This window comes from Myotis brandtii, unplaced genomic scaffold (genome assembly GCF_000412655.1).
Source record: "Myotis brandtii unplaced genomic scaffold, ASM41265v1 scaffold654, whole genome shotgun sequence".
In the NCBI taxonomy this organism is placed as follows: domain Eukaryota; kingdom Metazoa; phylum Chordata; class Mammalia; order Chiroptera; family Vespertilionidae; genus Myotis; species Myotis brandtii.
The window spans coordinates 615,519-626,750 of NW_005370538.1; the positions used below are offsets into that span (position 1 = coordinate 615,519).

The window sequence follows — 11,232 nt, forward strand, 5'->3', positions numbered from 1 at the left end:
CAAATAAACCTATTTTTCTTGTTCTCCAAAAGCGAAATATTTCCTGTTGCACACACCAATCAAGTCAGTCCAAGACTAATGATGTAACTATCGGCTGCTAAAATATTCGCTGCTAGTATTAATGGAGAGAAATGGTGCACCTGCACACAAGGCACATAAGGGAAATGACTGCAACACGATTATAGTATTCAGTCATTAGCAAACATTATAGTTTGTTATTAATAATTATGTATAACAGGATATTGTAAAAATTAAGTTACAAAATTTTTATTAAAATGTTTCTTACATACCATTATATTGGCTGGGCCACAAAAATATTTGTTGTGGGCCGCATGTGGCCCACGGGCTGCAAGTTTGACATGCTTGCCCTAGGGTATGGCAGTTGACATTAATTGATGACTATACCAAGGTATACATGCATCACCTGTTTTATGTCACACACACAAAGGTTCTTCATGTGGCACATTGGCTGAAAAACAAACTAAGGGAATGTGTCACTTATTACGGTAGGTAAATCAATCTCATTTTCATCTGATCTGCTCCTAGTTCTCTGAATGAAACCATCCCTCCTTTCCTAACAGGATTCAATCAATCCTGCAACTTCTTTTCCACAGATACTCTCACAATCATATTTTTAGTAGTCATTTGAATCTTCTATCTGCTAACTTTTTAACTGTTTTTTGGAGAAGGAATAAAAAGTCTAAAATGAATCTCTATTTCTTACCTATATTTCTATCCATGCAACTAGCAAACAAGCAGGCAGGAAAAATGAGGAAGAATAGAAAATCATTCAATGATTAAAACCCTGCATAAGAAACATCTTGGTAGAAATATTTAAATACCATACATACATATTTCCAGGCAACAGCTTTTGTAATCTATGAAGGCATTCTGGATGTATTTGTGAATGGGCTCTACATTTCAAACAAAACACAAAATATATGCAGCATCACCTAAATGCTTAAATAAGAACATAACATCAGTTATAGATGCCCCTGAGGACCCCACATTTGACAAAACACTCCTAGTTTAAGGAAACACATTTAATTAAATATCAAAAGAATAAGCAAACCAAAAAATAGTTATGTCTTATGTAGACAAGAGGAGCACCTGATGATTAATATTCAAACCCAAGAACTGGATTAGACACTGAATGAACTTTTCATTATTTGTTATAGGAAGAATGGGTTTTAAGTTCAATTTCATAGAATCTGCTAGTATGAGTGGATCTTCTATTGTTTCTGGAAATAGTAAACAAGAAAAACAGAAATAAAACATAGTTCCCAGTGAGTTTCCAGTCCCTACAAATTTAAAAACAGCTTAGCCCTAGGGTTTGGCTCAGTGGATAGAGCATCAGCCTGCTTACTAAAGGATCTCAGGTTTGGTTCCAGTCAAGGGCACATGCCCATGTTGTGGGCTTGATCCCAAGTAGGGGGTAAGCAGGAGGCAGTTGATCAATGATTCTCTCTCATCATTGCTGTTTCTATCTCTCTTTCCCTCTCCCTTCCTCTCTGAAATAAATAAAAATATATATATACATAAATATATACTGCCCTTGGGGAGCTCAGTGGACTGCTGTTAGTGTGCATTTTTGGTCTAATATATTTTTGTTGCATTTTATATGGGAAGGAAGAGTACACATAAGTTGTAATTTCATGAAAAAATTACTTAAAAGTGACTAAGAGGCCCTAACAGGCTCTGGCTTTGTAAAACACTTTAACTCTATAAATAGGGTTGTCTAGGTCATGTCTCCAGCAGGAGAAAGTCAACATTAGAGCATGTCAGAATGTTCATTCATCTTTACTCCAAAATTTCAAGGGAAGAAACTACCATTTTTTATCAGGTATGGCTTCACAACTGAGCTCCAAATATGCCACAGAATGTTGCTCTTTCTGCCACAGATCAATGAAGAATATTCTGCTCTGCCAGTTTGGATTTTTGATAAGTTCATGGATGTCATAGATATACAGATACAAATGAAGTTTATCCAGCTCATGTGATCATTTTACTGAAAGACTTTTACAGATTTGAGTAAGAATCATGGAAAAAATTCCAAATAATCCAATTCAAATTATTATCAAATGAATGCTCAGTCTGGTATATCTGGAATGAGTGTCCCCAGGCCTGTGATCATGTTGTGATCTCAAAGTCACCCATGTCTAATTTTCCTTAACTACAAAATGGGGATAAAGACAGAATGCCCATCACAGAGTTGCTGTGGGAACTAAATGGGTTAATATACAGCCTTCAATAAATATCAACTGGTATTGTTGTCTCTGTCATTGGTATACTCACTGGTCTTGTTAATACTAGATTCATTCATTCACACAATCCACTGACTTATTTAACATATATTTACTGAGCATCTGCCATATGCTAGTTACTGTTCTAGGCCTTGGGGACACAATTTAATAAAAGCAAGTCCCTGTTCCCTTGGGCCTTACATTTCTATAATCTATGGATTACAGAAAATTAATAAACAATTAAAAGCATATTGTCAGATAGTAATGTGTGCAAGGAAGAACAATAATGCAGAATAAAGGGGCTACTTTACATAAGTGCCAGGGAAGACCTCACTAAGGGTGACATTTGAGCAGAGACTTGAGGTTTTAATGTTCCTGGTGACTAGGCCACCTATATATTTTTTTCTAATTCAATTGCTCAAGCAATTGGTCTAGCAGGCTCCCTTGGCCTTCAATCCTATGTCCCATTTTTGCAGCATTCATATTTTTGTTGCTCATGGATATGCAATGATGCTGACAACATCACAATGAGGCAGGTAAAAAAAGTCTCATTTGCAGCCCAGCTACAAAAACTTTAATGTTAAATTTGGCAGATTATTATTCCACCTGCTGATCCCTAAAGAGTAAGCTGCTGCCTTTTGCTTCCCCATTCTAAGAATAGATGGCTGCTTCTGTAAAGTGCTGTGTAACAAAGAGGCTACATGGCTTTCCATCCTACTTATTTCCTATGATTCAAGTCAATTAGGACAGTAGTGTCAGCTTCTGCCTCCCCAACGAACTATGTTCAGACAGTGAAGTAAACAAGATGTGGATACCTTTGTTAGGAAAAGCCTTGGGGGAACTTCTTAGCTCAGCTTAACTAGGGGAGCAAGAGCAAGGGGGAATCTACTCTCTCCCAGTGCATAGGATGCTATATCATTACTTCCATTAAGGCAGAATCTACTGGAAGGAAATTCTGAACTGTCTCAGTCTCCCACAGTCACCTCTCCACTAGCTCCTATCCTCTTTTCCTAGCAGACTGATAACAAGACTGTGGGTTGGGAACAGAACAGGGAGTTAAAATGCAGATTGCAGCTGGAGTTCTAATAATTCAGCCATAGGAGACTGGACAGAGCTGTCACAATGCCCTGGGGCCTAGGCATTGCATTCCTACCGTTAAGAGAACTGTAGGAAGTATTCCATGTGGCCTTTTCATTTTCTGCTCCCTTCCATCTGGGAAGAGCACAGACCTAGAGGACCACCTTCAAATAGAATCTGTCAATGCACATGCTCCCTGAGGCCAGGAGATGGGGTGGGGGTGTGCTTTGGAGTAATTCCCCTGAGAGTTGAGCACCAATTGCGATTTCTGCTCTGGGCCATCCTGGCGATCTTATCTGTTCCTGATCTCATTATTACACCTGTTTTCTTTTTTTTCTTTTCTTTCTTTTTTTTTTTTACATGGCAACATTTTATTTATTTTTTTAAATTTTGTTTTATTGCTTAAAGTATTACAAAGAGTATTACATATGTCTCCTTTCCGACCCCCTTGACATTCCCCCAGCCTCCCCTACCCCCCAGTGTCTTATGTCCATTGGTTATGCTTATATGCATGCAAGTCCTTCGGTTGATTTCTTAATGAGCCACATATATTTGGGATTGACAGCTGTACTTGCTTTTGAAAATTATAAACTTAACTATTATTTATCAAATATCAAATAAGGATGCTAATTAGAAAAGGCATCCTGATGTGCTAGAGAAAGCATTGAGTGTGAGGTCCAAAGCACGGGGTTTTAATATTGAGAGAAGACAGAAAGGAAGATAATGTTACACTCAAATAGTAGTGAATTTGTCTGTGAAATGGGATCACAGGTGGTTTTTTCCTTCTTTATCATTTTCCATATTTTTCAAATATTATCTAAAGCATATCAAATCAGAACACTGACATCATATAAAAGATCAGTGTTAGAATCCCATTTTTATCATTTATTGTTTATGTCACTTTAGAGGCAGGTACAGTTCCTTCTTTGGGTCGTTATCTTTCCCATCTATAAAAGAAGAGGCAGAGGCTCTCTATTCCTCCTGTTCATCAGACAGCTGCTCTTCCTGCACAGTGCCAGCCACAACCCTGAGACACGATGGTGATGGTGAAGGTCAGAGTGAATGGATTTGGCCGCATTGGGCGCCTCGTCATCAGAGCTGCTTTTAACTCTGGAAAAGTGGATATTGTCACCATCAATGACCCCTTCATTGACCTCAATTACATGGTCTACATGTTCCAGAATGATTCTACTCATTTCAAGTTTACAGGCACAATCAAAATTGAGAACGGGAAGCTTGTCATCAATGTAAAGTCCATCTCCATCTTCCAGGAGTGAGATCCAGCCAACATCAAATGGGGTGATGCTGGTGCTGAATATGTTGTGGAGTCTACTGGTGTCTTTACTACCATGGAGAAGGCTGGGGTTCACTTGAAGGGTGGAGCCAAGAGGGTCATCATCTCTGCTCCTTCTGCGGAGGCCCCCATGTTTGTGATGGATGTGAACCGTGACTAGTATGACAACTCCCTCAAGATTGTCAGCAATGCCTCCTGCACTACCAACTGCTTGGCCCCTCTGGCCAAGGTCATCCATGACAACTTTGGCATCATGGAGGGACTCATGACCACCAACGCCATGCCATCAACGCCACCCAGAAGACCGTGGATGTCCCTCTGGGAATCTGTGGTGTGGTGGCCAAGGAGCTGCCTAGAATATCATCCCTGCTTCTACTGGCGCTGCCAAGGCTGTGGGCAAGGTCATCCCTGAGCTGAATGGGAAGCTCACTGGCATGGCCTTCTGTGTCCCCTTCCCCAATGTGTGGGTTGTGGATATTACATGCCGCCTGGAGAAAGCTGCCAAATAGGATGACATCAAGAAGGTAGTGAAGCAGGCATTAGAGGGTACCCTCAAGGGCATCCTGGGCTATACTGGGGACCAGGTTGTCTCCTGTGACTTTAACAGTGACACGCACTCCTCCACATTTGAAGCTGGAGCTGGCACTGCCCTCAATGACCACTTTGTCAAGCTCATTTCCTGGTATGACAATGAATTTGGCTACAGCAACAGGGTGGTGGACCTTATGGTTGACATAGCCTCAAAGGAGTAAGAGCCCATTGGACCACCAGCCCCAGCAAGAGGAAGAGAGGCCCTCGCCTGCTGGGGAGTCCTTGCCCCAGATCGATCCCTCTGAGATTCTCCTGACCAGTTTCCATCCCAGACCCCCTGAAGAAGGGGAGGGGCTTAGGGAGCCTTACCTTGTTGTGCACCATCAGTAAAGTTCACTGTACCCAGGGGGGAAAAAGAAGAGACAGAGAATGAAAGAGGAGACTTTAGCCCTACCATTCTGAGTTGCTAATGCATTTTGGGAGGTAATATTAATACATTTAGGCAATTTAAAGAGCTGGGACATTACCTGCACTTCAAGTCACCCTAACCAAAGTGGCTGAGTACTGAGGAAGCTATAATCTTTTTTGCAGGGTTCTGACACTTGGTGCAAGAGCTACCAGGTGCTGCTATTATTCTGCATTTGCTTGTGAGTCACAGTCATCCTGATCTTGGATCTTCAGCTAATATTGTTACCACAATGTGTGATTAATAACAAACTATTTTATAATATCTGCCTTGAGCTAAAGTGATCTAATGATTTTGAGAAACATTGAGTTAAACAAAATTAAGCTATTGTATTTTAGGTCCTACAGCACCAAATTCCCAGCCTATCATAGAGTCTAGAAGCTGTTCAGAAGCCCATGGACAGCTCAAGGCAGTCAAAGAGTGTTAGGCTACCCTGAAGGAGCCATTCTGGACCACCAGCTTATTCAGAGTGTGTTGAGACAAGATCAAGCTATGACCCACAGTTCATCAAGCCTTTGCCTAAGGGGTATCATATGACAGGAGTCACCAGGTCTGAGGAGTCCAGTTCAAGGTCAACAATTACTAAGGTTGGCCCCAAGCTAGTTACCAAGTCCCCAATTCAGGTCCAATTTGGTCACCTTTGACTAATAGCAATCCATAAGATTGGCTGACAATATCTACCACATGCAAGAAGCTTGGCCTAGAGGTGACATTGGTACCATGGAAGTGTTGGGGTCATATTCCCATACATATAGGACAAAGCCAGAAGGATTAGAAAGTTCAAGTAGGAGCCAGAGTGTCAAAGCATAGCAAGATAGAAGCATCAGCTGAAAGAATCCACAAATGAGGAAGCCACTGCAAGTTCTGAAGGAATGGTCTTTCTGCCAGACCAGAAACATCTAAAGGGACATCCAGATCCTGGATAAAGCGAAAACAAAACAAAACAAACAAACAAACAAAAAAACTCCAGCTGAACTATGAAGGAGGCATAATATCTCATAAAACAGCAAGAAAAATAAGCTATGGTCCAATGGAAACCCAGGTGAGCATCTACAATGGTTCTTTGAAACTTGGCCTCTACACACATGACTCAAGCAGTTAATTTATTGAACATTTACAATGTATCAGCTGTAACAATTACACTATACCCATTATATTTAACTAGGTGTGCAGTGCACGAATTCATGCACCTTGAAAGGAACTGTGAGCCTTGAGGTTGCTGTGGGCACAGGGGCAGGTCTCAGCCCATCCTCCATGCTCCTGTCCACCCGGAACCTCCCGCCATGGCTCCTGGTCCCCTATCTGCAGACAGCTCTGCTCCTACAGCCGCCGCTCCCACATGCTGATAGTGCCAGCCCCACTGGCACCCGCTGATGGTGCAGAGCAATTGGGGCCAGGGCCAGCAGCGCACATGGGCGGGGCCGGTGCCATCAGCAGGTGCAAGGGGAGGCTGCTGCCCCAATCACCCCTCAGGAGCAGGGGGAGGTGTAGAAGCCCTCAAAGGTGATTGGTGCTGGTACCAGGCACCAGCAGTGGGTGCAAGCGGCAGCTCTGGTGCCGGCTGTGGTGTGAGCAAGGTTGGCGCCAGCAGTGGGTGCAAGCACCGGGTGGGACCGCAGCACGTGGGTATTTTCAGTAACCACCAGAGGCTCTCTGCAATGACAGCGATCAGCACCCCGCCTTGATCTGGTGCTCCCGCTCACCTGCTCCACCATGGCTGACACCCACCCTGTTCTGCGCTCTGCTGCCTGCTGCTGATGCCCGCCATGTTCCACGTGTGCCCCCTGCTGATCATCGCATGTCATAGGAACTGGTTGTTCAGTTGTTCCGCCATTCGGTCTATTTGCATGTTGGGGTTTCATATATATAGATGATTGTCTAGGTCCTAGACTCTAAGATAACACGGGTAAGTGGCAGAACCAAAATTGAAATCCAATTGGTCTGATTGCAAATCCCAAGATTTTTCATTTACACTGTGAGAGAGGCAGGTTTCTTTGCTATCCTAACCATCTAGGTATCTTTCAGTAAAGTCTCCCAGTGCTGGATCCCTACCAGTATGTCATAACTGGCCCCCATGACTGTAAGGTTACTGCTGTTCATTCATTCCCACAGCTCACACGGCATTTTTTATGCTAAGGCAGCTGTTGAGATGTCTGATGCCTAACAATCCCAAGAAAGGGGAAATTACCCCATTTCCAGGACAGCCTAAAAATCTTTCAGTAGATTTTGAAGACAATTTCAAGCATATAGTACCTGAGCCACCATTGGGCCATTGCGCTAGCTGTTTTTGTTTTCTTTTTTAAAATATGTTTTTATTTATTTTAGAGAGAGAGGAAGAGAGATAGAGAGAGAAAGAAAAACATTGATCAGTTGCCTCCTGTACACTCCCCTACTGGATATTAAACCCACAATCTGGGTATGTGCCCTGACCAGGAATCAAACTGGCAACCCTTTAGTGCACAGGATGATGCTCAACCAACTGAGCCACATAGGCCAGGGTTCTAGCTGTTTTCTATATTGAGAATGCCTTTGTCTGTCAGATCCTGACTATTTTCAAAGTCCATCTTAACTCTCGTTTCCCACCATGAATTATTTGTTCATTCTCCCAACATCCTGGGACCCTTTGGTGCTCTGGAACTCCATAGCAAATATTTTATCCTGTATCACAGACAACTAATAACTTACATCTCCCCCAAATTTCTCAACCATTACTGTAAACCTTCAAAGCAAGACAGCATATTCCTCATATCTATATGCCTTGAAACATTCAGAATTATAACCACCTAGAAAAAGATCCGTGTCCTCAGAAGGTACTCAGGAACAATTCCATGACTTGAGTCAATATATAAATTCCCAACACAGATCCTGACTGAACATCTACTTTCCTTTCCTGAGAAAAGGTAAAAAAGAGAGTGAGCATCCCAAGTCCCTAAGAAAACAGCTTCCTACTCTCTTGGAGACTGGTCTTTGTGTATATCCCAGTAGCAGCATAGCACATTTTATACAAATGTTTAGGACAGACATATAATATAGTAATCTAGGCAAATTCAGTCCAGAAATCTATAATTCCTTTTAAATCACTCAAAGATGGCAAGCAGAGATTCATTAATCCAATGTTAATGAATGGATAGTTTCATCCCCCCGATGTCTTCCCCTTCATGTACTGAGTATACATGATTTACTGACACTACATTGTTCACAGGGCTACATTTTGAGCTTTTCACAATCATTATCCCTTTGCATTTAGCATACTAAACAAGAGTGGTTAAGTCCACATAGAAGACAGAGAATGACTCAACCAGAATATGTTAAAGGTCATTCTTCAAATCAGAGGCAGATCTGAAATCAGAACACCGACTTCAGAGATTTGGGCTCTGAAGGCATATTTAATCAACAAATCAGCTGTCCATATAAAGGAAAGGAAGAAAAATGGAACTGAATTTGAGTTAGAAACCTCTTCTATCAACATAGAATTATTTAATTGATTTAGAGTAAGGGATTAACACAAATTGACAAAAATTGGGCAAGCAAAGGAGCGAGTAAAAAATATAGACTCCCAGACCCCATCTCACACCCACTGTATCAAAATTTTGGCAATCCTGCGTTTTAATAGGCTTCCAGGTAATTCTGTTGTGCAGCTATATTTAAGCCCATGCATTTATGTCATGGCAAAGGTGTCAGATTTGAAATCTCACACCCAGGCTCTGTTCTGTCTTGCCCTGAAGTCCCCATTCAAAATGGCAGTGGGGGTTAGGGGAGAGTGGGGATAGTTCTCAGGCTACATCCAGGGAAAAATGAACTTCTGAAAGAGCCCTGTATACATCTCTGGAAGGGAGAATCCCCATCCTTCCCTGGTTGCACCCAGTATTTGGCTCTGACATTTCATCAGAATGTGCTTTTTGTTCTTATATTATCCTGGAATGAAGAGAAAACAAGCCCCTAGCAATAACAACTCATTCAAAGCCAGGCTACGATTCCACAGCAATAAATTGCAAACACTGTTTCATTACATCGCAAAACCCATTTGTAACAGACAGCATCCTTCTCATTTTAGGCATAGGACCTTATTATGAGTTTCTTTTCTTGTACCTGCGCAGAAAAATCCTCAACTAATTAGAAACCTCAATGATCATTGGGTTACTATCAGACTTGTGAAAACTATGATTATTCGAATTGCTCAGGATGACAACAATAACCAGGGCAGGAAGGAAAAACAAACAAAAACAAGTACAACATTAAATAAGTAGCTTAAATCATCCTTAACATTTAATATGATTTGACAGGTTTTGCCAATCTTGAATGATCAAAAGGATTCAATAGTTTGTTTCTGAGTTGTGGTGCAAAGGTAAGAGTCCAGGAGGAAATAAATTAATGGAAACAACATGCCTCCACCCCAGGATTAAATCCAGACCCACCCTGAGTGAATGCTCTCACTGCTCTCCTGTTAGCATTATTTATACTGTACTTGAACCAGGTGAGCTACTGCTTCATTAATGAGAGCAAGGCTACCTTACCACTGAGATAATTCCTTCCCTTCTGGGCCTTAAAAATAAAGAAAATACAAAAAAATCCATGGAAAATTTACTTGAGCATTTTGCAAACTTCATTCACTAATTATAAATCAATCATCAGTTCTCTCAGAGATCTCAGATGTCTCTTAGGGTTCCTCCTAAGAGAGCTCCCAACTCCCTCCTACAGCTTCCCTAGACAGCAAGCAGCTAATGGCCAAAAAAAGTATTGAGATCCAGGCAAAGGGGTACTGGACCAGATGGTTCGACCCACTCCTTCCCCCTGAGCAGCCATTGCCTTCCACACAAATCTGCTTCCAGACCTTTTTTTTTTTAAAAAAAAATATATATATTTTATTGATTTTTTACAGAGAGGAAGGGAGAGGGATAGAGAGTTAGAAACATCGATCAGCTGCCTCCTGCACACTCCCCACCGGGGATGTGCCCGCAACCAAGGTACATGCCCCTGACCGGAATCGAACCTGAAACCCTTGATTCCACAGGCTGATGCTCTATCCACTGAGCCAAACTGGTCAGGGCTGCTTCCAGAACTTTGAGGTCCACTCCAGTTCTTTGGATCCTCTCCCACTACTCTATTGCTACATGGTAATTTAGGCCAACCTTCTGGCTTCTGCCTGTTCTCCTATTCCCCAGATTAAAGCCTAGCCCCTCATGCTGCATTCCTTCTCAGTTCCCTAGACAGCAGAGCTGGGACATACATGGCTCAGAATACATTTATTGCTGCCCTTTTTCTTTAAAAGCAATCTGTCTGAAAGAAAGTTTAAAGCATCCAAGCCCACTAATAGTTTCCAAAGCTTCTGTAAAGAAAGTCTTTGCTAACGTTTCTGAATTTCTCTTGGAACTTTCTTGCCATACAAACAAAAAAATAAGTGAAGGAAAAATAGTCTTTCTTTTAGGTCCATTGCCCATTTTTTGATTGAGTTGTTTATCTTCCTTTTGTTAAGTTGTATGAGTTCCCTGTAAATGTTGGAGATTAACCCCTTATCGGTGATAACATTGGCAAATATGTTCTCCCATGCAGTGGATTTTCTTGTTGTTTTGTTGATGGTTTCTTTTGCTGTGAAAAAGCTTTTTATTTTGATGTAGTCCCAT

At 41.7% G+C, this 11,232-nt stretch overlaps 1 protein-coding gene and 1 pseudogene across 2 annotated transcripts in view; one reads left to right on the plus strand and one right to left on the minus strand.

Annotated features, from left to right (window-relative positions):
• FGF13 (fibroblast growth factor 13) overlaps positions 1-11,232 on the minus strand; it is a 594,651-nt gene that overhangs the window by 319,059 nt on the left and 264,360 nt on the right. The gene's annotated exons all lie outside the window — the stretch shown is intronic.
• On the plus strand, positions 4,327-5,366 carry LOC102256049 (annotated as a pseudogene).